Source organism: Aethalodelphis obliquidens, unplaced genomic scaffold (assembly GCF_003676395.1).
Source record: "Aethalodelphis obliquidens isolate GAN/ISIS:26980383/991018 unplaced genomic scaffold, ASM367639v1 scaffold54, whole genome shotgun sequence".
In the NCBI taxonomy this organism is placed as follows: domain Eukaryota; kingdom Metazoa; phylum Chordata; class Mammalia; order Artiodactyla; family Delphinidae; genus Aethalodelphis; species Aethalodelphis obliquidens.
Window position 1 is genome coordinate 4,016,089 of NW_020837998.1, and position 25,360 is coordinate 4,041,448.

Consider the following 25,360-nt stretch of genomic DNA (forward strand, 5'->3'; position numbering starts at 1 on the left):
TTCTTGTCTAGAGAAGTTCCTTTAGCATTTGTTGTAAAGCTGGTTTGGTGGTGCTGAACTCTCTCACCTTTTGCTTCTCTCTAAAGTTTTTAATTTCTTCATCAAATCTGAATGAGATCCTTGCTGGGTAGAGTAATCTTGGTTGCAGGTTTTTCTCCTTCAACACATTAACTATGTCCTGCCAGTCCCTTCTGACTTGCAGAGTTTTTGTTGAAAGTTCAGTGGTTAACCTTATGGGGATTCCTTTGTGTGTTATTTGTTGGTTTTCCCTTGCTGCTTTTCATATGTTTTCTTTTATTTAATTTTTGACAGTTTGTTTAATATGTGTCTTGGTATATTTCTCCTTGGATTTAACCTGTATGGGACTTTCTGTGCTTCCTGGACTTGATTAACTATTTCCTTTCCCATATTAGCAAAGTTTTCAACTATAATCTCTTCAAATATTTTCTCAGTCCCTTTCTTTTTCTCTTCTTCTTCTGGAACCCCTATAATTCGAATGCTGGTGTGTTTAATGTTGTCCCAGTGTTCTCTGAGACTGTCCTCAGTTCTTTTAATTCTTTTTTCTTTATTCTGCTCTGCAGTAGTTTTTGCCACTATTTTATCTTCCAGGTCACTTCTCCGTTCTTCTGCCTCAGTTATTCTGCTATTGATCCCATCTAGAGTATTTTTAATTTCATTTCTTGTGTTGTTCATCATTGGTTGTTTCATCTTTTGTTCTTCTCGGCCCTTGTTAAATGTTTCTTGCATTTTGTCTATTCTATTTCCAAGACTTCGGATCATCTTTACTATCATTATTCTGAATTCTTTTTCAGGTAGACTGCCTATTTCCTCTTCATTTTTTAGGTATGGTGGGTTTTATCTTGCTCCTTCAACTGCTGTGTGTTTTCTCTCATGTCATCTTGCTTATCTTACTCTGTTTGTGGTCTCCTTTTTGCAGGCTGCTGGTTCGTAGTTCCCGTTGTTTTTGGTGTTTGTCCCCAGTGGCTGAGGTTTGTTCAGTGGGTTGTGTAGGCTTCCTGGTGTAGGGGACTAGTGCCTGTGTTCTGGTGGATGAGGCTGCATCTTGTCTTTCTGGTGGGCAGGTCCACATCCGGTGGTGTGTTTTGGGGTGTCTGTGGACTTATTATGATTTTAGGCAGCCTTTCTGCTAATGGGTGGGTTTGTGTTCCTATCTTGCTAGTTGTTTGGCATAGGATGTTCAGCACTCTAGCTTGCTGGTCGTTGAGTGAAGCTGGGTGCTAGTGTTGAGATGGAGATCTCTGGGAGATTTTCACCGTTTGTTATTATGTGGAGCTGGGAGGTCTCTTGTGGACCAGTGCTCTGAATTTGTCTCTTCCACCTCAGAGGCACAGCACTGACTTCTGGCTGCAGTACCAAGAGCCTTTCATCCACACGGCTCAGAATAAAAGGGAGAAAAATTAGAAAGAAATAATTAGTAGAAGAAGAAAGAAAGAAAAAAAGAAAGAAAGAAAGAAAGAAAGAAAGAAAGAAAGAAAGAAAGAAAGAAAGAAAGAAAGAAAGAAAGAAAAGAGAAAGAAAGAAAGAAAGAAAGAAAGAAAGAAAGAAAGAAGGAAGGAAAGAAAGAAGGAAAGAAAGATAGGAGGGAGGGAGGAAGGAAGGAAGGAAGGAGAGAAATAAGGAACAAAGAAATAAAGAAAGAAGATAAAGTAAAATAAAATAAAGTAAGATATAATAAAGTTATTAAAACAAAAGATAATTATTAAGAAAAAAATTATAAAAACAAAAACGGACGGATAGAACCCTAGGATAAATGGTGGAAGCAAAACTATACAGACAAAATCTCACACAGAAGCATACACATACACACTCACAAAAAGAGGAAAAGGGGAAAAAATAATAAATTTTGCTCTCAAAGTCCACCTCCTCAACTTGGGATGATTCAATGTCTATTCATGTATTCCACAGATGCAGGGTTCACCAAGTTGATTGTGGAGCTTTAGTCTGCTGCTTCTGAGGCTGCTGGGAGAGCTTTCCCTTTCTCTTCTTTGTTCTCACAGCTCCCAGGGGCTCAGCTTTGGATTTGGCCCTGCCTCTGCGTGTAGGTCCCCGGAGGGCGTCTGTTCTTCGCTCAGACAGGATGGGGTTAAAGGAGCAGCTGCTTCGGGGACTCTGGCTCACTCAGGCCGGGGCGGGGGGAGGGAGGGGCATGGAGTGCGGGGTGGGCCTGCCATGGCAGTGGCCAGCATGACGTTGCACCAGCCTGAAATGTGCCGTGCTTTCTCCCGTAGAAGTTTTCCCTGGATCCCGGGACCCTGGCAGTGGTGGGCTGCACAGGCTCCCCAGAAGGTGGGTGTGGATAGTGACCTGTGTTTGCACACAGGCTTCTTGGTGGTGGCAGAGGCAGTCTTAGCGTCTCACGCACGTCTCTGTTCTCCTTGCTTTTAGCCGTGGCTCACGCCGGTCTCTGGAGCTCCTTTAAGCAGCGCTCTTAATCCCCTCTCCTTGTGCACCAGGGAACAAAGAGGGAAGAAAAAGTCTCTTGCCTCTTCGGCAGGTCCAGACTTTTCCCCAGACTCCCTCCTAGTTAGCTGTGGTGCACTAACCCGCTGTAGGCTGTGTTCATGCTGCCAACCCCAGTCCTCTCCCTGCTCTCTGACCGAAGCCCGAGCCTCAGTTCCCAGCCCCACCCACCCTGTCGGGTGAGCAGACAAGCCTCTCGGGCTGGTGAGTGCCCTCCACACCCCTGTGGCTGTGCTTTTCCCTGCAGCTCCGAAGCTTCCCCCTCCGCCACCCGCAGTCTCCGCCCGCAAAGGGGCTTCCTAGTGTGTGGAAACCTTTCCTCCTTCACAGCTCCCTCCGACTAGTGCAGGTCCTGTCCCTATCCTTTTGTCTCTGTTTATTCTTTTTTCTCTTGCCCTACCCAGGTATATGGGGGAGTTTCTTGCCTTTTGGGAGGTCTGAGGTCTTCTGTCAGCATTCAGTAGGTGTTCTGTAGGAGTTGTTCCACGTGTAGATGTATTTTTGGTGTATCTGTGGGGAGGAAGGTGATCTCCACACCTTACTCTTCTGCCATCTTCCCCTCGTCCCCCTATCTTTGTTAATTCTTAATTGTGTCATATCTACATATTCGATTATAATACACATCTTTATCATATTTTCTTATGGTGTTATATTAGTAAGATTTCAGTTCTAGAAAACGGGAAACATTCTAGTTATGTTAAGAAGTAAGGATTTAAATACAGGAATTAGATTATTGTAAAAAATTTCTGGGTTTTAAAAAGTTGATTTTATAAATATGACACTGAGAACAAAAGCAGTAACTGCCCATCAAAAGTGCTGCTACCTCCAAAACAGTTATGAAGGTGAGGAGTTAAAAAGCTACTTTTAGAAATGTTGACTGACGATAACACCAATTTAGCACTAATCCAGGAATTATGCAGTTATTACCCACTATAACTGCCTCTCATATCTATGAGCTAGTGACTAGAAACTGGACTGCAGAACACACACACACACACAGACACACAAAGAATCAAAATTTTGATTGCCAGCAGCAATAACCAAAGCACAACATAAATGTCCCTGACTTATTTTTCTTTTCTAAATTTAAGACAGCATACAATCATCAGTATATAATTTACTTTAGCTTCAAGGGGTCTGGAAATATAGTCCTTAGATTTCCAGCCTTAGTACGCTGCAAGAAAATTAAAATGTATAGCAAGACCAAATTTACCATGCCGATGAAAATGTGTTAAAACATAATATGTTTTGATGGCATTTCTTTTTTTTTTTTTTTGCTGTACATGGGCCTCTCACTGTTGTGGCCTCTCCTGTTGTGGAGCACAGGCTCCAGATGCGCAAGCTCAGTGGGCATGGCTCACAGGCCTAGCCACTCCGCGGCATGTGCGATCTTCCCAGACCGGGGAACAAACACATGTCCCCTGCATCTGCAGGCGGACTGTCAACCACTGCACCACCAGGGAAGCCCTTGATGGCCTTTCTTAATGCAAAGTTATGTGCATATGCTCCAGTTTCATAGGCAGGTCATGAAGGCATTCTGGTCAATTTTCATAGACATTCTTGTAAGACAAGTTTATTTTACTGACTAAAACTTACATGAAGTCTTAGGTAGCAATTAATATCAGTTATATATTGCCCAATAATTAGCCACCCCCAAAACCTAGTACCTTAATACAACAATATTTATTATTTCTCTAAGTTTTGTATGTTGACTTGGTGGTTGTTTTGGACTTGGCCTCACTCATGTGTCTACAGTCCACTGGCAGATTTATCTAGGGCCAAATTGTTTAAAATGTCCCTCACATCATGAGTGACAGATTCCTTTCAACTGAGAAATTAAAAAGAGCTTCATGAATGAGGGAATGTTAGATAGATTTGAAGAATGGATAGTATTTTGACAAAAATAATTCAAATATGAATTATGAGTTAGAAATTCCAAGCAGAAGAGATATCATAAATAAACTCTCAGGGGAGTCATGGGATCCAGCATATTTTTGGAGAACAGTGAGTCATCCAGTACTTTAATTTGGATAGACTATAAGATTATATCAAGAGGATTGTTGGAGAAAGTTACTTAGAAATATATGTTGAGATTAGATGATGGAGATTTTTAACTGTTAGGCTAACCTAGTATATTTCAACAAATTTGAGTTTTGAAAATTTTTGAAGACAAGGAGTGGCAAAATCAGAGTTGTGCTATGGAAATAACATGTCATGGATAAGATTATGCTGACTAGATGCTGAGTGAAAAAAAAGTAGACCTTTTATATGTTTTCAGTATGTTAAACTTGATCTCTTCAAAGGTCATATATATATTCCATAGATTAAAAACTCACCTAGACTAGATAAATATAAATACGTATGTATGTGAATATATGTAAGGAGAGAGATATATAAAGCTACTGTATCAATACAAAAATACATTCAAAGATTATATTAACAACATTTTTAAATAATTACATTTAAAATATCTGATCAAGATATGTTGTTACAGCAAATCAAGTATTACTGTACAAAAAAAGGCCCTTTTATCACAATAAATTGTTCATTTATCACAATAAATTATTCATTATTATTAAATACTAATAACATAAATAAACAATAAAAGTTCATTTATTTGGATACATTAACTGTGTTTATCCTAAAAATGAAAGGAAAAGAGAATTTATTATATTTAGAAACATTTTATGTTGGTAGAGAAAACAATTACTTGAGTACATTTATCACATATTGTTGGCCTTGCGCATGTAGTTAGACTAAGGATAAATATAAAAAGATTTATTTTTGACCTTCAGAATCTAAAATGTCCAAATGCTGATCAAATGATAGAAAAGTCAATCAGCTAAGAAAGTTTGTTTACCCTGAAAGATTTTCTGCTTGAATGTCACTGCCTCTTAGTGCCTACAGAACCCCAAATTACAAATAGAGTAAAAGGGTGAACTTTAGAAAATATCGAACCAAATATTTCCAGGGTCTATGCTATAAACTGGGTGAAAATAAAACACTCTTGAAAATGAATTAACATAATTTATTACTGCTTTAGTACAGAAAATGACACTCTTTTGGCCCACAAGAATTAATAACAATTACTAAAGTGTTTAATATACTCTGGACAACTAGTTACTGCTGGGAGAACTTGACTGGCTTAGGAGATAATGAATTTATTTTGTGGTTTAGCAAAAAAAGAAAAAACAAAAAAAAACAAATTTACCTCTTTTCATACTTTAAACTCTGAATCACAGTAGCTTTCCTTTCACAGGTTTCTGAGAACATACACAATATAACTTATATCAAAGTTGGATCGGACAAAATGTACTTGGAGCAAACAACTGAGTTTTTCATGGGAGTGCAAAGATACTATGGAATATATAACTGTGACTGATATTTGCAGACCCAGAGTCAGCAAAGCCCCATGGAGTGACCATTTCCAAGACTCTGTAAACCAAATTTGATAAGAACAGAGTTCATCATAATCACATAAACATTTCTTTCTCTGCCAATTAAATTAAAAAAAATGCCTGGAGCTAAAATTCAACACAAGATAAAATTACCAAGTAAAAGACATTTTCTCTCTAAAATCTCATGACAATACTTCAGCTTGTTAGTCACAAACAGTCATGGGTATTTGTAAACTTTGCAGTAGCTGCCTTCACCTATACATGAAGTAAAGACATTTTCAACAATATTCAATAAGAAAAAGCCCACCATGTGCAATAATTAATAGATTATGGTGATAATTAGATAATCACATATATTAAGAATATAAGAATATCAATCTGTAAAGTATTTATGAAAATAAGTTTATGCATGTTATATTTATTCAGTCTGCTCTGTAACATTATATGCCATTGTTTTAAAAAATGTAATGATCTATCTTTATAAGAAACGTTAAAAGAATGAAGATCATCTACACTAAAGTTTTCTAAAGTGTGTTCATTAAACCACTTCTATTGGATTAAAGTGGGTCATGTGTTGAAATAGACATTCTTTTGTGAAATTTAGAAAATTCAGAATCAGAAAATTTTAAACAGTTTAGTTTGCTTTCTTAAAAAAAAAATATCCTGTGGGTCTTCTCAGAGCCTTTAAGAGAACTAGAGTGTTTCTGACTCTCCAAGATGAAATACACTATGTAGCACTTCCCAGATGTATGTGCATATGGAAGCTTTTATTGTCACTGAATCTTTAGAACTGGTATTTTGTGAAACACTGTTTGGGAAGTGCAGAACTAATCAAAGCCACTTATAAGAAGTAAATTCTAAGATTCAAATAACTGTAATGGTAGTCCCCACGGCCTCAGAGTGGCCTAAACGGGATGAAAATATACAATTCCTTGTACCCTGTCCAACGCTGATTCCATTATCACAAAATGGCTTCCCAATTTAGCCAGTAATGCTTACATGAAATTAAAAAAAATCAGATTAACTGCAAAATTTAAAGACATTTAAAATAAAACTGGAAGCATAGAGCTGCAGAGCCAGGGCTCAGCTCTCCTATCAAACCAGCATGCTTCCTAAAAAACAAAATGGTCTTGTCTTGTGTTTTTTAAATCTCACTCTAAGCATGTTGTTTTAAAATAGTTTTCCTTTTACACAATGAAGCTATTGAAGCACTCGCTGGCTTTACATGTCTGAATATCTCACCTAAAAATATTTGTGTTAAAGTCGCAGCAATATTTGAAAGTTGGTAGGGAATAACACAGCTCATATTGTGACCTCAAAGATTTTCTCAGAAAGTCAATAAGCCCTTAGCAAATCTTGTCTAAGGAGTCTCTGAATGTCATTTATGTAATGAGATTAATTATAAGAACTTATTTTTCTTAATTGCTTGTATTTTATTAGAACAATTTATAAATATGTATTAGATGATAAAATGAGTTAGTTTTACCTTTAAAAAAAACAAAAATATATTCTTGTATCTCTTTTTAAAATTACATTATCTGAAAATTGGCTAAGATAAGAGAATAGAAAGACCCTGCACTCACCTTTCACAGGCACACCAAAATCACAACTATTTGCAGAACAACGATTGATGAAAAAGACTGGAACCTATCAAAAAAGACATACAACTAAAGACAAGGAAGGTACCACAGTGAGATGGGTAGGAGGGGTGGACTCCCAATATACTCAAGTCCATACCCAGGTGGGTGACCCAGAAATGGAAGAATCATTACAACTGCAGAGGTTCTTCCAAAGGAATGAGAGTGTCGAGCCCCACATCAGGCTCACTACCCTGGGGATCCTACACCAGGAAAATTAGCCCCCAGAACTTTGGCTTTGAAAGCCAGTGGTGCTTACTCTTGGGAGTCCCAGAGGGCTGGGGGAAATAGAGACTTCACTCTTTAAGGTCTCACAAAAAATCTCACATGCTTTGGGACCCAGGACAGAAGAAATAATTGGATGTGAGCCTGGGTCAAACCTACTTGCTGATCTTGGTTAGTCTCCATAGAGGCAAGAGGAAACTTCATCTCACCCTGGAGACATAGACACTAGCAGCAGACATTTTGGGGAACCCTGTCTATAACATGGAAACTAGTGCTGGTGAGCACCATTGTTGAATCCTCCCTCTAGGTTATTAGCCCCAGGACCCAGCCCTACCCTGGCCCAACTGTCTGTAGAGATCTGTGCTGGGACACCTCAGGCCAAACAACAAACTGGGCAGGGACACGACCCCACCTGACAGCAGAAAGGCTGTCTTAAAACCCCCAGAGTCCGCAGCCATCTCTGGACATGGCCTTGATCAACAGGGGGCCCCAGACCCAGCTCCACCCACCTGTAGGCAGGCACCAGCTCCACAATGGCCTGGGCCATGGTCTTGCCCTCCAGGGAGCCTGCTCTAGCCTTGGGACCAGTCTCGCACACCAGAGGACAGACTCTGGAGTCAAGGAAACCATAATCCTGCAACCCATAGACCCAGCCTGCTTACCAGCAGGCCAGACCCTGCCCTGGGACCAGCAGGGTGCCAGCCCCACCCACTTGCAAGCCAACGCAAACTTTGGGATATCTTGGACCCATACCCAACTGTCAGGGAATGGCCCCATCCACCAGCAATATGACACCATCTCTGGGACCCCTGGGCCCTGCAACCAGACTCAAGAACCTGGCTCTCTTCACCAGTAGGTTGGCATTAACCCCAGGAGTTGGCTTTGCCCTCTAGTGAGTGGAACCTCCTGGCTTCTGACTCTGCTCACCAGTTAGCCAGCACTAGCCCTGGGGTCCCCCGGTGTTCTGCATTCAGCTGCCTGGTGACCCGGTCCCACCAACCAGTGGCTAGTAGCCTCCGCACAAGTCAGTGACTGGAAACTAACCAGACTGGGGGCCAACCAAGTCTGTCAGGTTGCCCACAGAGCCTGTCACAATAGGAGGACCCATGCAGCCCTCATAGGGGAACTCTTAAAGCATATAGCTCAGGTGACAAGAGGGAAGTGCACTGCTGGGACTCATAGGATGTCCCCTGTGAAAGGCCACTTCTCTAAGGTCAGGATACACTACCAACCTACCAGATACATAAAAATAAAAACAGCAACTTAGTCAAAATAAGGCAGCAGAGGAATATTTTCCAGATGAAGGAACAGGATAAAAGCCCAGAAGAAGAACTAAGTGAAGTGGAGATAGGCAGCCTACTTGAGAAAGAGTTCAGGGTAGTGATTGTAAAGATGATCAAAGAACTCAGGAGAAGAATGGATACACTACACAGAGCAAGAAGTTAGACATTTTAAACAAAGAGTTAGAAAATATAAGGAACAACTAGGGATGAAGAATACAAAACTGAAATGAAAAATACACATTTTCTTTATTCAATCATCAATGGGCATTTAGGTTGTTTCCACATCTTGGCTATTTTGAATAGTATTACAAAGAACATGGGAGTGTTGATATCTGTTTGATATTCTGAGTTCAATTATTTTGAATATATACCCAAAAGTGAGATTGCTGGATCATATAGTACTAATATTTTTAGTTTTTTGAGGAAATTCCATGCTGTTTTCCTTAGTGGCTGTACCATTTTATAATCCTACCAACAGTGTACAAGAGTTCAATTTCTCTACATCATCAACACGATGTCTTTTGTTTTTTGATAATAGCCATTCTATCAGGTGTGAGGTGATATCTCATTGTAGTTTTTATTTGCATTTTTCTAGTGATTAGTGATTTTTTTATATGTCTGTTCACCATCTGCATGTCTTCTTTGAAAAAATGCCTATTCAAGTACTTAGGCCATTTTTTCTCCTGTTGCCCTTGGATTTTTGTTGAGGGTTCTTGCAATTTCTTTCATGTGAATCTCTACCCATCTCCTCAGGAAACCTATCCTAATTAGGAAAAACTCATTCCCATGAAGCCCTCATCACCTGAATCAGGCTCCATTCCCTTGGCCATTCATGCAAGTTTCAAGTCTAAATCATTCAGTATAGAGTAACAGGGGTGCATGTCAGCAGGGTAGGGGTGTCTAAAGGATAAAACGTTTTGATGCTGTTGGCTCCTGGGTTTAGTGTGAAACTGGGTCTCCTGGACAATGGATTTCCTTCAATAATCCCAGCTCTGAGAGGTTCGTGAGTATCTGTTTATTCAAGTCTTTGATCTGGTAGAGCAAGAAGGTCTATAAAGCTCACCTGGCTTCTATCAGGAGGTGAGGCACAAGTTCCTAAGGGTAGATGTCACTTTTCAAGGGAACTATGCAGACTACATTCATTTTAAGGAACAAATAATTCTTTTAACTAGACCAGTGTTTCTCCCATATCTAGGTCTCTAGGTGATATCACACACCATTACTGGGCAGAAGAGGGTTTGATTTCTTCCTGTTCTGTTACTGACCGTCCTGAGTTGGTCTCCACCAAGGGTCCTTCTGTTCAGTGTCCTCATGCCACCAGAACGAGACCAAGTTCAGTTCAGAAGTAAAGGAAAGCTTTATTCTTTGATCAAATAATGGACAGGTGTGAGCTTCTTTTCTAGAGAATGCAGTCTTCCAGAAACGCCATCAATAGGGCTGCTTTAAAGGGTTCTTGTAAGTGGGGAGGGGGGCGGAGTTCTTCCCCACTGGGCACAGCTGTGCGGCTCATGGTTCCAGATCCAAGTGCTGGGTGCAGCAGTTCTGCACTCAGTCCACAGAGCTGAGGTGTTGCCCTAGCCATTTTGCACTAGGAACTATGGTCTGAAGGGCTGGGTACGAGGTATCTGCATGAGGCACCCTGTGCATAAAAGAAAAAAGTTTGGGCTTTATGACCCAGATTCTATGTTTCACTCCTTGGGAATTGTTAATGGACACATCTCTCCTCTGTCTCTCCTTCTCCACTTTTTTGAGGGGTGCTGAGAGGTGCAGCTCCACCTCCTGTAACTGCTTCCTGCTGAGTGTGGGGTCTTCATGACCTGGGGAGAGGAGCAGGACTTCTCCCAGCCACCTTTAGACATATCTGGTTGCCCCAAGGCCTCAGCCCTGTTCTATCCCTGAGCAACTGCCATTTGGAATTTTATAGAATCTAAAGGTCATTAAGGGGCCCAGGAAAAGTCCAAACCCAGAGGTGCTGGGGTGGGCCGGCTTTACACTGGCTCCAAACAGTTCAGCCAGATTGGCTTACCTGGTTTCTGCTGCCCAGTGGCATTTCCCAGTGGTCTGTCTGGACTTTCTTCAATTAGGCCACTTGCATCCACATAAAAACAGCTCGATTTATTGGCCCTGCACAGACCCCCCCCTCCTAGGCAGCTAACAGATAATCCAGGGCAACATGGTCACACAGGACCATACTGGACAGTGAGTCAGCAGACTTTTATTATAGCTTGAAGTCCAGGATGGTCTCCTTGGCCACCGTCACCACAGTGGCTGTTACCTTTTCTTTTCTTTCTTTCTTTTTTTTTTGCGGTATTCAGGCTTCTCACTGTTGTGACCTCTCCCATTGCGGAGCACAGGCTCTAGACGTGCAGGCTCAGTGGCCATGGCTTACAGGCCTAGCCACTCCACAGCATGTGGTATCCTCCCAGACTGGGGCACAAACCCGTGTCCCCTGCCTCGGCAGGCGGACTCTCAACCACTGCACCACCAGGGAAGCCCAACATTTTTATGGTGACAGTGTTGTATAAGGTTCCCCCAGTCAAGGTCACTAGCTCCCCTCTGAGCACAGCAATTCTTACAATTAGTGGTCTGCTCTTTTGGGACACACATCTGTTGTTTTTCAGAAGAGAAGCTTCAGGTTAAAGAGAGGTTCACACAAGTAGTCAAGTCAGTCCATTGCCCCAGGTTGTCTCTTTGGAGGTTGGGGCTTGGATTTCTCCTTCACTGGAGTGTGATGTCCCCACAGAGTGACCTCTTGCAACTTCCGGGCAGATGAGTGGTTAGCATCACCAAATGGGGTCTGTTCCATTTAAGAGTGAGCTGGTCTTGTGGGCTGCCAGTTTTCCAGGTTTTTATTTTTATTTTTTTGTTAATTTTATTGGAGCATAGTTGCTTTACAATATTGTGTTAGTTTCTGCTGTACAGAAAATTGAATCAGTTATATGTATGTATATATATCCACTCATTTTTAGATTTCCTTCCCATTTAGGTCACCACAGATCACTGAGTAGAGTTCCCTGTGCTATACAGTAGGTTCTCATTAGCTATCTATTTTATACATAATAGTGTATATATGTCAATCCCAATCTCCCAGTTCGTTCCACCTCCCCTCTTCCCCCCCTTGGTAACCATAAGTTTGTTTTCTACATCTGTGACTCTATTTCTGCTTTGCAGATAAGTTCATTTGTACCATTTGAGCTAATATACAATATTGTTTTTCTCTTTCTGACTTACTTCATTCTGTATGAAAATCTCTATGTCCATCCACGTCTCTGCAAATGGTACTATTTTGTTCCTTTTTATGGATGAGTAATATTCCATTGTATATATGTACCACATATTCTTTAGTTATTTCTCTGTTGATGGACATTTAGGTTGTTTCCATGTCCTGGCTATTGTAAATTGTGCTGCAATGAACATCAGGGAGCATGTAGCCTTTCAAATTATGGTTTTCTCCAGATATACACCTAGGAGTGGGATTGCTGGGTCATATGGTAGGTCTATTTTTATTTTTTTAAGGAACCTCCATACTATTCTCCATAGTGGCTGTACCAATTTACATTCCCACCAACAGTGCAATATGGTACACTTATTTTCCACACCGTCTCCAGCGTTTATTGTTTGTAGATTTTTTAATGATGACCAGTGTGAAGTGATACCTCATTGTAGTTTTGATTTGCATTTCTCTAATAATTAGTGATGTTGAGCATCTTTTCAAGTGTTTGTTGGCCATCTGCATGTCATCTTTGGAGAAATGTCTGTTTAGGTCTTCTGCCCATTTTTTGATTGGGTTGTTTGTTTGTATTTTTTTGTTTTCTGATATTGGGCTGCAAGAGCTCTTTGTATATTTTGGAGATTAATCCCTTGTCAGTTGCTTCATTTGAAAATATTTTTCTCCCATTCTGAGGGTGACCTTTTCATTTTTTTATAGTTTCCTTTGCTGTGCAAAAGCTTTTAAGTTTAATTAAGTCCCATTTTTTTTAAATTTTGTTTTTATTTTCATTACTCTAGGTGATAGAATGGAAAAGGTCTTGCTGTGATTTATGTCAAAGAATGTTCTGCCTACATTTTCCTCTAAGAATTTTATAGTATCTGACCTTACATTTAGGTTTTTAATCCATTTTGAGTTTATTTTTTTGTATAGTGTTAGGGAGTGTTCTAATTTCATTATTTTACGTGTAGCTGTCCAGGTTTCCCAGCACCTCTTATTGAAGAGACTCTCTTTTCTCCATTGTATTTTCTTGCCTCCTTTGTCATAGACTAAGTGGCCATAGGGGGATTTATCTCTGGCTTTTCTATCCTGTTCCACTGTTTTTAGAGACACACAGTTTCTTGGCCAGAAGGGGTGGAGGGCCAGGTTGGTGGGTGTGGGAAGAACCTGGTTATTATAATTTCTCCTTCTTGGAGGGCACTCTTGAGTTGTTCCATTTCTAGAGGGTTAAGTATCCCTTCTCTCAGGCTTGTGGAGTGGGTCTACCATACATCACTTAGTACATTTTTGACTGTGGTTAATTTTTTGTTATTGACTTATAAGGCTTGTTTGTATACTTTAGAGTTAACCCCTTATCAGACATATGGCTTACAAATACGTTCTCACATTCTATAAGTTGCCTTTTCACTGTTTATTGTTAATTTTGCTGTGCCAGAGTTTTGTAGTTTGATCTAGTCCCACTTATTTTCATTTTTGTTGCCTGTGCTTTTGATGTCATATCCATGAAATCTTTGCCAAGACCAATGCCATTAAGATTTTCTTCTAAGTTTTCTTTTAAGACTTTTATTGTTTAGGGTCTTAAAATATTTAAGTTTTAATCACTTTTGACTTGATTTTTGTGTATGATGTATGATTCCAGTTTCATTTTTTTGCATGTCAATATCCCATTTTTATATACCATTTGTTAATGAGACTATCCTTCTCCCATTGTGTATTTTTGACACCCTTGTAAAAGATCAGTTGACCTTATATTTATGGATTTATTTCTGAGATCTTTATTCTGTTACATTTGTTTATATATCTGTGTCTATATGTCTGTGTTTATGTTTTGATTACTTTAGTTTTGTAATATATATTGATATCAGTAGGTGTGATGCCTACAGATTTATTCTTCTTTTTCAAGATTGATATGGCTATTCATGACATTTTGTGATTCCATGTGAAGTTTATTTTTTTTTATTTCTGTAAAAAAGTACCATTGGCATTTTGATAGGCATTGCATTGAATTTGCATATTGCTTTCGGTAGTATAAACATTTTAACAATATTGATTCTAACAATGCAAGAACACTGATTGCCTTTACATTTGTTTGTGTCTTCTTTAATTTATTTCATCAATTTTTTGTAGTTTCCAGTATACAAGTCTTTCATCTCCATAGTTAAGTTTATTCCTAAGTATTTTATTCTTTATGGTGTTATTGCAAATGAGGTGGTTTTCCTAGTTTTCTTTTAGGGTAGCTCATTGATAATATGCAGAAAAGCAAGGGATATTTGTATGTTGATTTTTTATTCTGCACCTTTACTGAATTTATTTGTTCTAACAGTTTTTTATGAAGTCTTTGGAGCTTTGTATATATAAGATCATGTTGTCTACAAAGTGGGACAATTATACTTCTTCCTTTCTGATTTGAATGCATTTTTTCCAAATGCTTGATTGCTCTGGCTAGGACTTCTAACTCTATATTGAATGTGCTTTTGGATTCTGTTTGTTAGCATTTTGTTGATGATTTTTGCATCTATGTTCAGCAGGGATATTGGCTTATAGTTGTTTTTCATTTTGTGTTTGTCTGGCTTTGGTAACAGTATAATGGTGGCCAAATAAAATAAGTTTGATAGTCCTTCCTCCTCTTCAATATTTTGAAGAAATTTGAGGATTGACGTTAAATCATTAATTATTTGGTAGAAATCAATAGTGAAACAAGTGACTTTTTCTTTTGTTGGTATATTTTTGATTACTGATCCATGCTAGTTATAGGTCTGTTCAAATTTTCTATTTCTTCATGATTCAGTCTTGGTAAATTGTATGTTTCTAGAAATTTATCTATTTATTCTAGGTTACCTGGCTTGTTGGCATATAATTGTTTATAGAAGTATTTTATGATCCATATTATTTCTACATCAGTTGTAATGTCTCCTCTTTCATCACTGATTCTATTATTTGAGTCTATCCTGTTTTCTTCTAAGTTAGTCTAGTTAAGTGTCAATTTTGTTTATCTTTTCAAAAAGCCAACTCTTGTTTTGTTGATTTTTTTCTATTATTTTCTGTTCTCTATTTTTCTTATTTCTGCTCTAATCTTTGCTATTTCCTTCCTTTTGCTAACTTTTGGCTCTCTTTCTAGGTTTCTAAGGTGTGAAGTTAGCTTAGTTACTTGAGCTCTTTCTTTTAATGAAAGTGTTTATCATAATAAACTTTCCACTTACTACAACTTTGCTGCAGCTCATGAGTTTTTCTATGTTGTGGTTTCATCTTCATTTGATTCTAGATATTTTCTTATTTCCTTTTTTGACTTTTTCTTTTTCACAATTGTTGGTCAATAGTATGCTGATTACTTTCCACATAATTGTTAATTTTTCAGTTTTACTGTTTTTATTAATTTCAAGTTTCATTATATTGTAGTCAGAAAATTTACTTGGTGGGATTTCAATCTTTTAAAATTTGTTCAGATTTTTTGGCGACATAACATGTGATCTGCTTGGAAAACTTTCTATGTGCACTTGAGAAAAAAGTGCACTCACTGCTGTTGGGAGGAGTGATCTGTATTTGTCTGTTAAATCCACTTGGACTACAATGTTGTTCAAGTCCACTGTTTCTTTATTAATATTTTGTCTGGATGTTGTATACATTATTGAAAGTGAAGTATTGAAATCCCCTACTATGTTGGGGGGTTTTTTCACATATTTTTTGGAGTATAACTGCCTTTACATTCTTGTGTTACTTTCTGCTGTATAACAAAGTGAATCAGCTATACATATACACATATCCCCATATCCCCTCCCTCTTGCATCTCCCACCTACACTCCCCAACCCATCCCTCTAGGTGGACACAAAGCACAGAGCTGCTCTCCTTGTGCTATGCAGCTGCTTTCAACTAGCTATTTATTTTACATTTGGTAATGTATATATGTCAATGCCACTCTCTCACTTCATCCCAACTTACTCGTCCCCCTCCCTGAGTCCTCAAGTCCATCCTGTACATCTGTCTCTTTATTTCTGTCCTGCCCCTAGGTTCGTCAGAACCTGTTTATTTTTTTAGATTTCATATATATGTGTTAGCATACAGTATTTATTTTTCTCTTTCTGACCTCCTTCACTCTGTATGACAGACTCTACACCCATCCACCTCACTAGATATAACTAAATTTCATTTCATTTTATGGCTGAGTAATATTCAAAGGTACCACATCTTCTTGATCCATTTATCTGTCGAAGGAAACTTAGGTTGCTTTCATGTCCTGGCTATTGTAAATAGTGCTGCAATGAATATTGTGGTACAGGACTCTTTTTGAATTATGGTTTCCTCAAGGTATATGCCAGGGAGTGGGATTCCTGGGTCATGTGGTGGCTCTATTTTCAGTTTTCTAAAGAACCTCAATACTGTTCTCCATAGTGACTGTATCAATTTACATTCCCACTAAAAGTGCAAAATGGTTCCCTTTTCTCCACACCCTCTCCAGCATTTATTGTTTGTAGATATTTTCTTCATGGCCATTATGACAGGAGTGAGGTGATAACACATTGGACTTTGATTTGCATTTCTCTAATAATTAGTGATGTTGAGCAACCTTTCATGTGTTTGTTGGCAATCTGAATATCTTCTTTGGAGAAAAGTCTATTTGGTCTTCTGCCATTTTCGGATTGGGTTGTGATTTTTTTTTTTTTATTTTTTGATATTGAGCTGCATGAGTTGTTTGTATATTTTGGAGCTTAATCCTTTGTCAGTTGTTTCTATTGAAAATATTTTCTCCCATTCTGAGGTTGTATTTTCATCTTGTTTATGGTTTCCTTTGCCTGCAAAAACTTTTAAGTTTCATTAGGTCTCTTTTTAATTTTTGTTTTTATTTCCATTTCTCTAGGAAATGGGTCAAAAAGGATCTTGCTATGATTTATAACAAAGAGTGTTCTGCCTATGTTTTCCTCTAAGAGTTTTATTGTGTTTGGACTTACATTTAGGTCTTTAATCCATTTTGAGCTTATTTTTGTGTATGGTGTTAGGGAGTGATGTAATCTCATACTTCTACATGTACCTGTCCAGTCAGTTTTCCCAGCACCACTTATTGAAGAGACTGTCCTTTCTCCACTGTCCATTCCTGCCTCCTTTATCAAAGATAAGGTGACCATATTTGTGTGAGTTTATCTCTGGGCTTTCTATCATGTTTCATTGATCTATATTTCTGTTTTTGTGCCAGTACCATAGTGTCTTGATGACTGTAGCTTTGTAGTATAGTTTGAAATCAGGGAGCCTGATTCCTCCAGCTCCATTTTTCTTTCTCAAGATTGCTTTGGTTATTCGGGGTCTTTTGTGTTTCCACATAAATTGTGAAATTTTTTGTTCTATATCTGTGAAAAATGCCAATGGTAGTTTCATAGAGATTGCATTGAATCTGTAGATTGCTTTGGGTGGTATAGTCATTTACAGAATGTTGATTCTTCCAATTCAAGAACATGATCTTTCATTGATCTTTGCTATTATTTCCTTCATTTCTTTTAGTTCTGATCTGATCTTCATGATAACTTTCTGCTTACTTTGGATTTTTTTTTCTTCTCTCTCTAGTTGCTTTAGGTGTAAAGTTAGGTTATTTATTTCAGATTACTCATGTTTCTTGAGGTAGGATTCTATTGTAATAAGCCTCCCTCTTACAACTGCTTTTGCTACATTGCATAGGTTTTGGGTCATCCTGTTTTCATTGTCATTTGTTTCTAGGTAATTTTTGATTTCCTCTTTGATTTCTTCAATGATCTCTTGGTTATTAATAGCATATTGTTTAACCTCCATGTTTTTGTATTTTTTACAGTTTTTTTTTCCTGTAATTGATATCTAGACTCATAGCATTGTGGTCAGAAATGATACTTGATACAATTTCAATATTCTTAAATTTACTGAGCCTTGATTTGTAACCCAATATATTATCTATGCTGGAGAATGTTCTGTGTGCAAGTGAGAAGAAAGTGTATTCTGTTGTTTTTGGATGGAATGTCCTATAAATATCAATTAAGTCCATCTTGTTTAATATTTCATTTAAACCCTTTATTTATTTTCATTTTTCATGATCTGTCCATTGGTGAAAATGGTGTGTTAAAGTCCACTACTAATTTTGTGTTACTGCCAAATTCCCCTTTTATGGCTGTTAACATGTGCATTATGTATTGAGGTACTCCTATGTTGGGTACATAAATATTTACAATTGTTTTATCTTCTTCTTGGATTGATCCCTTGATCATTATGTAGTATCCTTGTCTCTTGTAATAGTCTTTATTGTAAAGTCTATTTTATCTGATATGAGATTTGTGACTCCATCTTTCTTTTGATTTCCATTTGCATGGATTATCTTTTTCCAACCCCTTACTTTCAGTCTGTATGTATCCCTAGGTCTGAAGTGGGTCTCTTGTACACAGCATATATATGTGTCTTGTTTTTGTATCCATTCAGCCAGTCTATGTCTTTTGGTTGGAGCATTTAATCTGTTTACATTTAAGGTTATTATTGATATGTATGTTCCTATTACCATTTTGTTAATTGTTTAGGGTTTGTTACTGTAGGTCCTTTCCTTCTCTTGTGTTTCCTGTCTAGAGAAGTTCCTTTAGCATTTGTTGTAAAGCTGGTTTGGTGGTGCTGAGTTCTGCTAGCTTTTGCTTGTCTGTAAATGTTTAATTTCTCCATCCAATCTGAATGAGATCCTTGCTGGGTACAGTAATCTTGGTTGTCGGTTTTGCCCTTTCATCACTTTAAATATGTCATGCCACTCCCTTCTGGCTTGCAGAGTTTCCACTGAAAGATCAGCTCTTAACCTTATGGGGATTCCCTTGTATGTTATTTGTTGTTTTTCCCTGGATGCTTTTAATATTTTTTCTTTGTGTTTCATTTTTGGTAGTTTGATTAATATGTGTCTCGATGTGTTTCTCTTTGTATTTATCCTGTTTTGGAGTCTCTGCTTCCTGGACTTGAATGACTATTTCCTTTCCCATATTAAGGAAGTTTTCAACTATAATCTCTTCAAATGTTTTCTCCTCCCTTTCTTTTTCTCTTCTTCTTCTGGGGCCCCTATAATTCCAATGTTGGTGCTTTTAATGTTGCCCCAGAGGTCTCTGAGACAGTCCTAATTGTTTTCATTCTTTTTTTCTTTATTCTTCTCTTCAGTAGTTATTTCCAGTATTTTAGCTTCCAGGTCACTTATCCATTTTCTGCCTCAGTTATTCTGCTATTGATTCCTTCTAGATAATTTTTAATTTCATTTATTGTGTTGTTCATCATTGTTTGTTTGCTCTTTAGTTCTTTTAGTTCCTTGTTAAACATTTCTTTTATTTTCTCCATTCTATTTCCAAGATTTTCCATCATCTTTACTATAGTTCCTCTGAATTCTTTTTCAGGTAGACTGCCTATTTCCTCTTCATTTGTTTGGTCTGGTGGGGTTTTACCTTGCTCCTTCATCTGCTGCATCATTCTCTGTCTTGTCATTTGACTTAACTTACTGTGTTTGAGGTCTCCTTTTTGCAGACTGCAGGTTCGTAGTTCCTGTTGTTTTTGGTGTTTGTCCTCAGTGGGTAAGTTTGGCTCAGTGGGTTGTATAGGCTTCCTGATGGAATGGACTGTTGCCTGTGTTCTTTTAGATGAGGCTGGATCTTGTCTTTCTCGTGGGCAGGACCATGACCAGTGGTGATTTTTGGGGTGTCTGTGTACTTTTTATGACTTTAGGCCACATCTCTGTTAATGGGTGGAGTTATGTTCCTGTCTTGCTATTTGTTTGGCATGGGGTGTCCAGCACTGGAGTTTCATGGTCATTGAGTGGTGCTGTGTCTTAGTGTTGAGATGGAGATTTCTGGGAGAGCTCTCACCAACTGATATTATGTGGGGCCGGGAGGTCTCCAGTAGTCCAATGTCCTGAACTCAGCTCTCCCACCTCAGAGGCTCAGGCCTGCCACCCAGCTGGAGTACCAAGACACTGTCAGGCACACGGCTCAGAAGAAAAGTGAAAAAGAAAAGAAAGAAAGAAAGAATCAAATAGAATAAAATAAAGTTATTAAAATAAAGGATTAAAAAAGTTAGTAAAATAAAAACTTTAAAAAATGAAAGTAATAAAAAATGGAAGAGGGCAACCAAACCAATTAGCAAATCCACCAACGATAACAAGTGCTAAAATGTACACTAAGATAAACATATAAATCAGTCACTAATCAGTTGCATACAGCAAACCCCAAGTCTACAGTTGCTCCCAAAGTCCACCACCTCAATTTTGGGATGATTCATTATCTATTCAGCTATTCCACCAATGCAAGGTACATCAAGTTGATTGTGGATATTTAATTTCCTTCTCCTGAGGCTGCATGGAGAAATTTCCTTTTCTGTTCTTCATTTGCACAGCTCCCAGGGTTCAACTTTGAATTTTGCCCTGCCTCTGCCTGTAGGTCACCCTCTGGCATTTGTTCTTTGGCCAGACAGCAGAGTGTTAAAGGAGCAGCTGATTTAGGGCTCTGGCTCACTGCATCCCAGGAGAGGGAGGGGTACTGAATGCGGGGCGAGCCTGCAGTGGCAGAGGTTGGCATGACGTTGCAACAGCTTGAGGCACATGCTGTGTGTTCTCCTGGGGAAGTCATCCCTGGATCATGAGACCCTGCCAGTGGTGGGCTGCACAGGTTCCCGGGAGGGGAGGTGTGGATAGTGACATGTGCTTGCACACAGGATTATTGGTGACTGCACCAGCCGCATTAGCATTTCATGCCTGTCTCCGGTGTCTGTGCTGATAGCCACAGCTCGTGCCCCTCTCTAAAGCTCATTTAGGTGGTGTTCTGAATTCCCTCTCCTCACGCACCCCAAAACAATCGTCTCTTGCCTCTTAGGCAGGTCTAGACACTTTCCCAGACTCCCTCCCAGCTAGCTATGGCACACTAGCCCCCTTCAGGCTGTACTCACACAGCCAACTCCAGTTCTTTCCGTGGGATCTGACCTCCAAAGCCCGAGCCTCAGCTCCAAGCCCCCACCCGACCCTGCAGATTAGCAGACAAGCCTTTTAGACTGGTGAGTGCTGGTCAGCACCAATCTTCTGTATGGGAATCTCTCCACTTTACCCTCTGCACCCCTGTTGCTGTACTCTCCTCCATGGCTCTGAAGCTTCCCCGCCCCCACTGCCCACAGCCTGTCTCCCCAGTGAAGGGGCTTCCAAGTGTGTTGAGACTTTTCCTCCTTCACAACTCCCTTTCCAAGGTGCAGGCCCCATCCCTATTCTTTTGTCTCTGTTTTTTTTTTCTTTTTTCTTTTGCCCTACCCAGGTACCTGGGGAGTTTCTTGTCTTTTGGGAAGTCTGAGGTCTTCTGCAAGCGTTCAGTAGGTGTTCTGTAGGAGTTGCTCCACATGTGGGTGGATTTTTGATGTATTTTTGGGGAGGAAGGTGATCTCCACATCTTACTCCTCAGCCATATTGAAGGTCATCTGTGGTGATACCTTTCTTTCCTTGAATTTCAGGCTAGTTGTGAAACCTTAACTTTCTGATACTTTAAAGATGAATTTTAAATTTGCATTCTGTCTGTCTGATTTTTTCTTGCTGTTCAGTTGGGAGATAAACTCTTTTCACTTTCCTATATCCTTTAACTTATTTGATCAGAATCAACAAATTGGATCCCAGGTAATGGTATTTCACATGCACTTTTTGAAACTCTTGTCTTATAGGGTGGCACAGACAAAGGCCTTGCACTCAGTACTTCAGATCAGAGTCCCTTGCATGAAATGGCTATGCAGACGCCTCAGCTTCTCTGGGTAAGCACTATACACAATGCTTCCATACTGCTGTTTTATTGGTGTGTCTATTTCTCCATACATTTCTGTCAATATTTGCTTCATATATATATAGGTGTTCTGCAATTGGGTGCATATATTTATAATGGTTACATCCTTCTTTTTGTTGACCCTTTTACCATTATATAATGTCCTTTGTCTCTTGTGACAGTTTTTGACTTGAACTCTATTTTGTCTGATATAAATATAACCATTCCTGCTCTTTTTTTGTTACCATTTGCATATGATATCTTTTCCCATGCTTTAATTTTCAACATATGTATGTCCTTAAATCTGAGGTGAGTTTCTTATAGATAGCATATATTTGGGTTTTAATTTTTATCCATTCAGCCACTCTATAACATTTTATTGAGGAGTTTCATCCGTTTTTACATTGAAGGTAATTTTTAATGGTAAAATATTTACTATTGCCACTTTATAATTGTTTTCTGTTCATCTTTGACTTCTTTGGTATGTATTTTTCTCCCTTACTGCCTTTTTTCCTGTTTTAATTTCACTTTATTTTTTAACATCTTTATTGCAGTATAATTTCTTTACAATATTATGTTAGTTTCTACTGTACAACAAATGAATCAGCTATATGTATACATATATCACCATATCCACTCCTTCTTGGATCTCCCTTCCACTCTCCCTATCCCACCCCACTAGGTGGACATATAGCACTAAGCTGATCACACTGTGGTATGCAGTTCTTCCCAATAGCTATCTATTTTACATTTGGTAGTGTATATATGTCAATGCTACTCCCTCACATCGTCCAGCTTCCCCTTCCCTCTCCCCGTGTCCTCAAGTCCATTCTCTACATCTGCATCTTTATTCCTGTCCTGCCCCTAGGTTCATCAGAACCATTTATTATTATTTTTTTTAAGATTCCATATATATGTGTTAGCCTATGGTATTTGTTTTTCTCTTTCTGAGTTACTTCACTCTATATGACAGAATCTGGGTCAACCCACCTCATTATAAATAACTCAATTTCGTTTCTACTTATGGCTGAGTAATATTCCATTGTATGTATGTGCAATATTGTCTACATCCTTTCATCTGTTGATGGACACATAGGCTGCTTGCATGTCCTGGCTATTGTAAATAGTGCTGCAATGAACATTGTGGTATACGAATATTTTTGAATTATGGTTTTCTCAGGGTATATGCCCAGCAGTAGGATTGCTGAGTCATATGGTAGTTCTACTTTTAGTTTTTTAAGGAAACTCCATACTGCTCTCCATAGTGGCTGTATCAGTTTACATTCCCACCAACAGTACAAGAAGTTTCCCTTTTCTCCACACCCTCTCCAGTATTTATTGTTTGTAGATATTTTGATGATGGCCATTCTAACCGGTGTGAGTTGATACCTCTTTGTAGTTTTGATTTATATTTCTCTAATGATTAGTGATATTGAACATCCTTTCATGTGTTTGTTGGAAATCTGTATATCTTCTTTGCAGAAATGTCTATTTAGGTCATCTGCCAATTTTTGGATTTGGTTGTTTGTTTTATTGATATTGAGCTGTATGTGTTGCTTGTATATTTTGGAGATTAATCCTGTGTCAGTTGCTTTGTTAGCAAATATTTTCTCCCATTCTGAGGGGTGTCTTTTGGTCTTGTTTATGGTTTCCTTTGCTGTGCAAAAGCTTTGAAGTTTCATTAGGTCCCATTTGTTTATTTTTGTTTTTATTTCCATTTCTCTAGGAGATAGGTCAAAAAGGATCTTATGATTTATGTTGAAGAGTGTTCTGCCTGAGTTTTCCTCTAAGAGTTTTACAGTGTCTGGACTTACATTTAGGTCTTTAATCCATTTTGAGTTTATTTTTGTGTATGGTGTTAGGGAGTGTTCTAATTTCATTCTCTTACATCTTCCTCCCCACAGATACACCAGAAATACATCTACATGTTGAACAACTCTTACAGAACACCTACTGAATGCTGGCAGAAGACCTCAAACCTCCCAAAAGGCAAGAAACCCCCCCACGTACCTGGGTAGGGCAAAAGAAAAAAGAATAAACAGAGACAATAGGATAGGGAGGGGACCTGCACCAGTGGGAGGGAGCTGTGAAGGAGGAAAGGTTTCCACACACTAGGAAGTCCTATTGCAGTCAGAGACTGTGGGTGGTGGAGAGTGAAAGCTTCAGAGCCATGGAGGAGAGCACAGCAACAGGGGTGCAGAGGGCAAAGCGGAGAGATTCCCGCACAGAGGATTAGTGCGGACCAGCACTCAACAGCCAGAGAGGCTTGTCTGCTCACCTGCCAGGGCAGGCGGGGCTGCAAGATGAGGCTCGGGCTTCGGTCAGAGTGCTGGAAGAGGACTGGGAATTGTGGCATGAACATAGCCTGCAGGGGGTTAGTGAACCACGGCTAGCCGGGAGGGAGTCCAGGGAAAAGTATGGACCTGCCGAAGAGGCAAGAGACTTTTTCTTCCCTCTTTGTTTCCTGGTGTGTGAGGAGAGGGGATTAAGAGCGCTGCTTAAAGGAGCTCCAGAGAAGGTCGTGAGCCACGGCTAAAAGCACGGACCCCAGAGACGGGCATGAGATGTTAAGGCTGCTGCTTGTCACCACCAAGAAGCCTGTGTGAGAGCACAGGTCACTATCCACAACCCCCTTCCAAGAGCCTGTGCAACTGTGCAGCCTGCCACTGCCAGGGTCCCAGGATCCAGGGACAACTTCCCCAGGAGAATGCACGGTGTGCCTCAGGCTGGTGCAATGTCACACCGGCCTCTGCCAGCACAGGCACGCCCTGCATTCCGTGCCCCTCCCTCCTCCAGACCTGAGTGAGCCAGAGCCCCCGAATCAGCGGCTCCTTTAACCCCGTCCTGTCTGAACGAAGAAGAGACACCCTCCGGCGACTTACATGCAGAGGCAGGGCCAAATCCAAATCTGAGTGCCTGGGAGCTGTGAGAACAAAGAAGAGAAAGTGAAATCTCTCCCAGCAGACTCAGAAGCAGCGGACTAAAGCTCCACAATCAACTTGATGTCTGTGGAATACATGAATAGACGACGAAACATCCCAAATTGAGGAGGTGGACTTTGAAAGCAAGATTTATGCTGTATAGCTTTGATTCCACCATTTGTCCTAGGGTTCTATCCATCCGTTTTGTTTGTTTGTTTGTTTTGTTTTGATTTTTTCCTTTTTTTCTTAATAACTATTTTTACATTAATAACTTTATTATATTTTATCTTGCTTTATTTTATTTTACTTTACCTTCTTTCTCTCTTTCTTTTTTCCTTCCATCCCTCCTTCCTTCCTTCCTTCCTGACTCCCTCCCTCCCTCATTTCTTTCTTTCTTTCTTTCTCTCTCTTTCTTTCTTTCTTTCTTTCTTTCTTTCTTTCTTTCTTTCTTTCT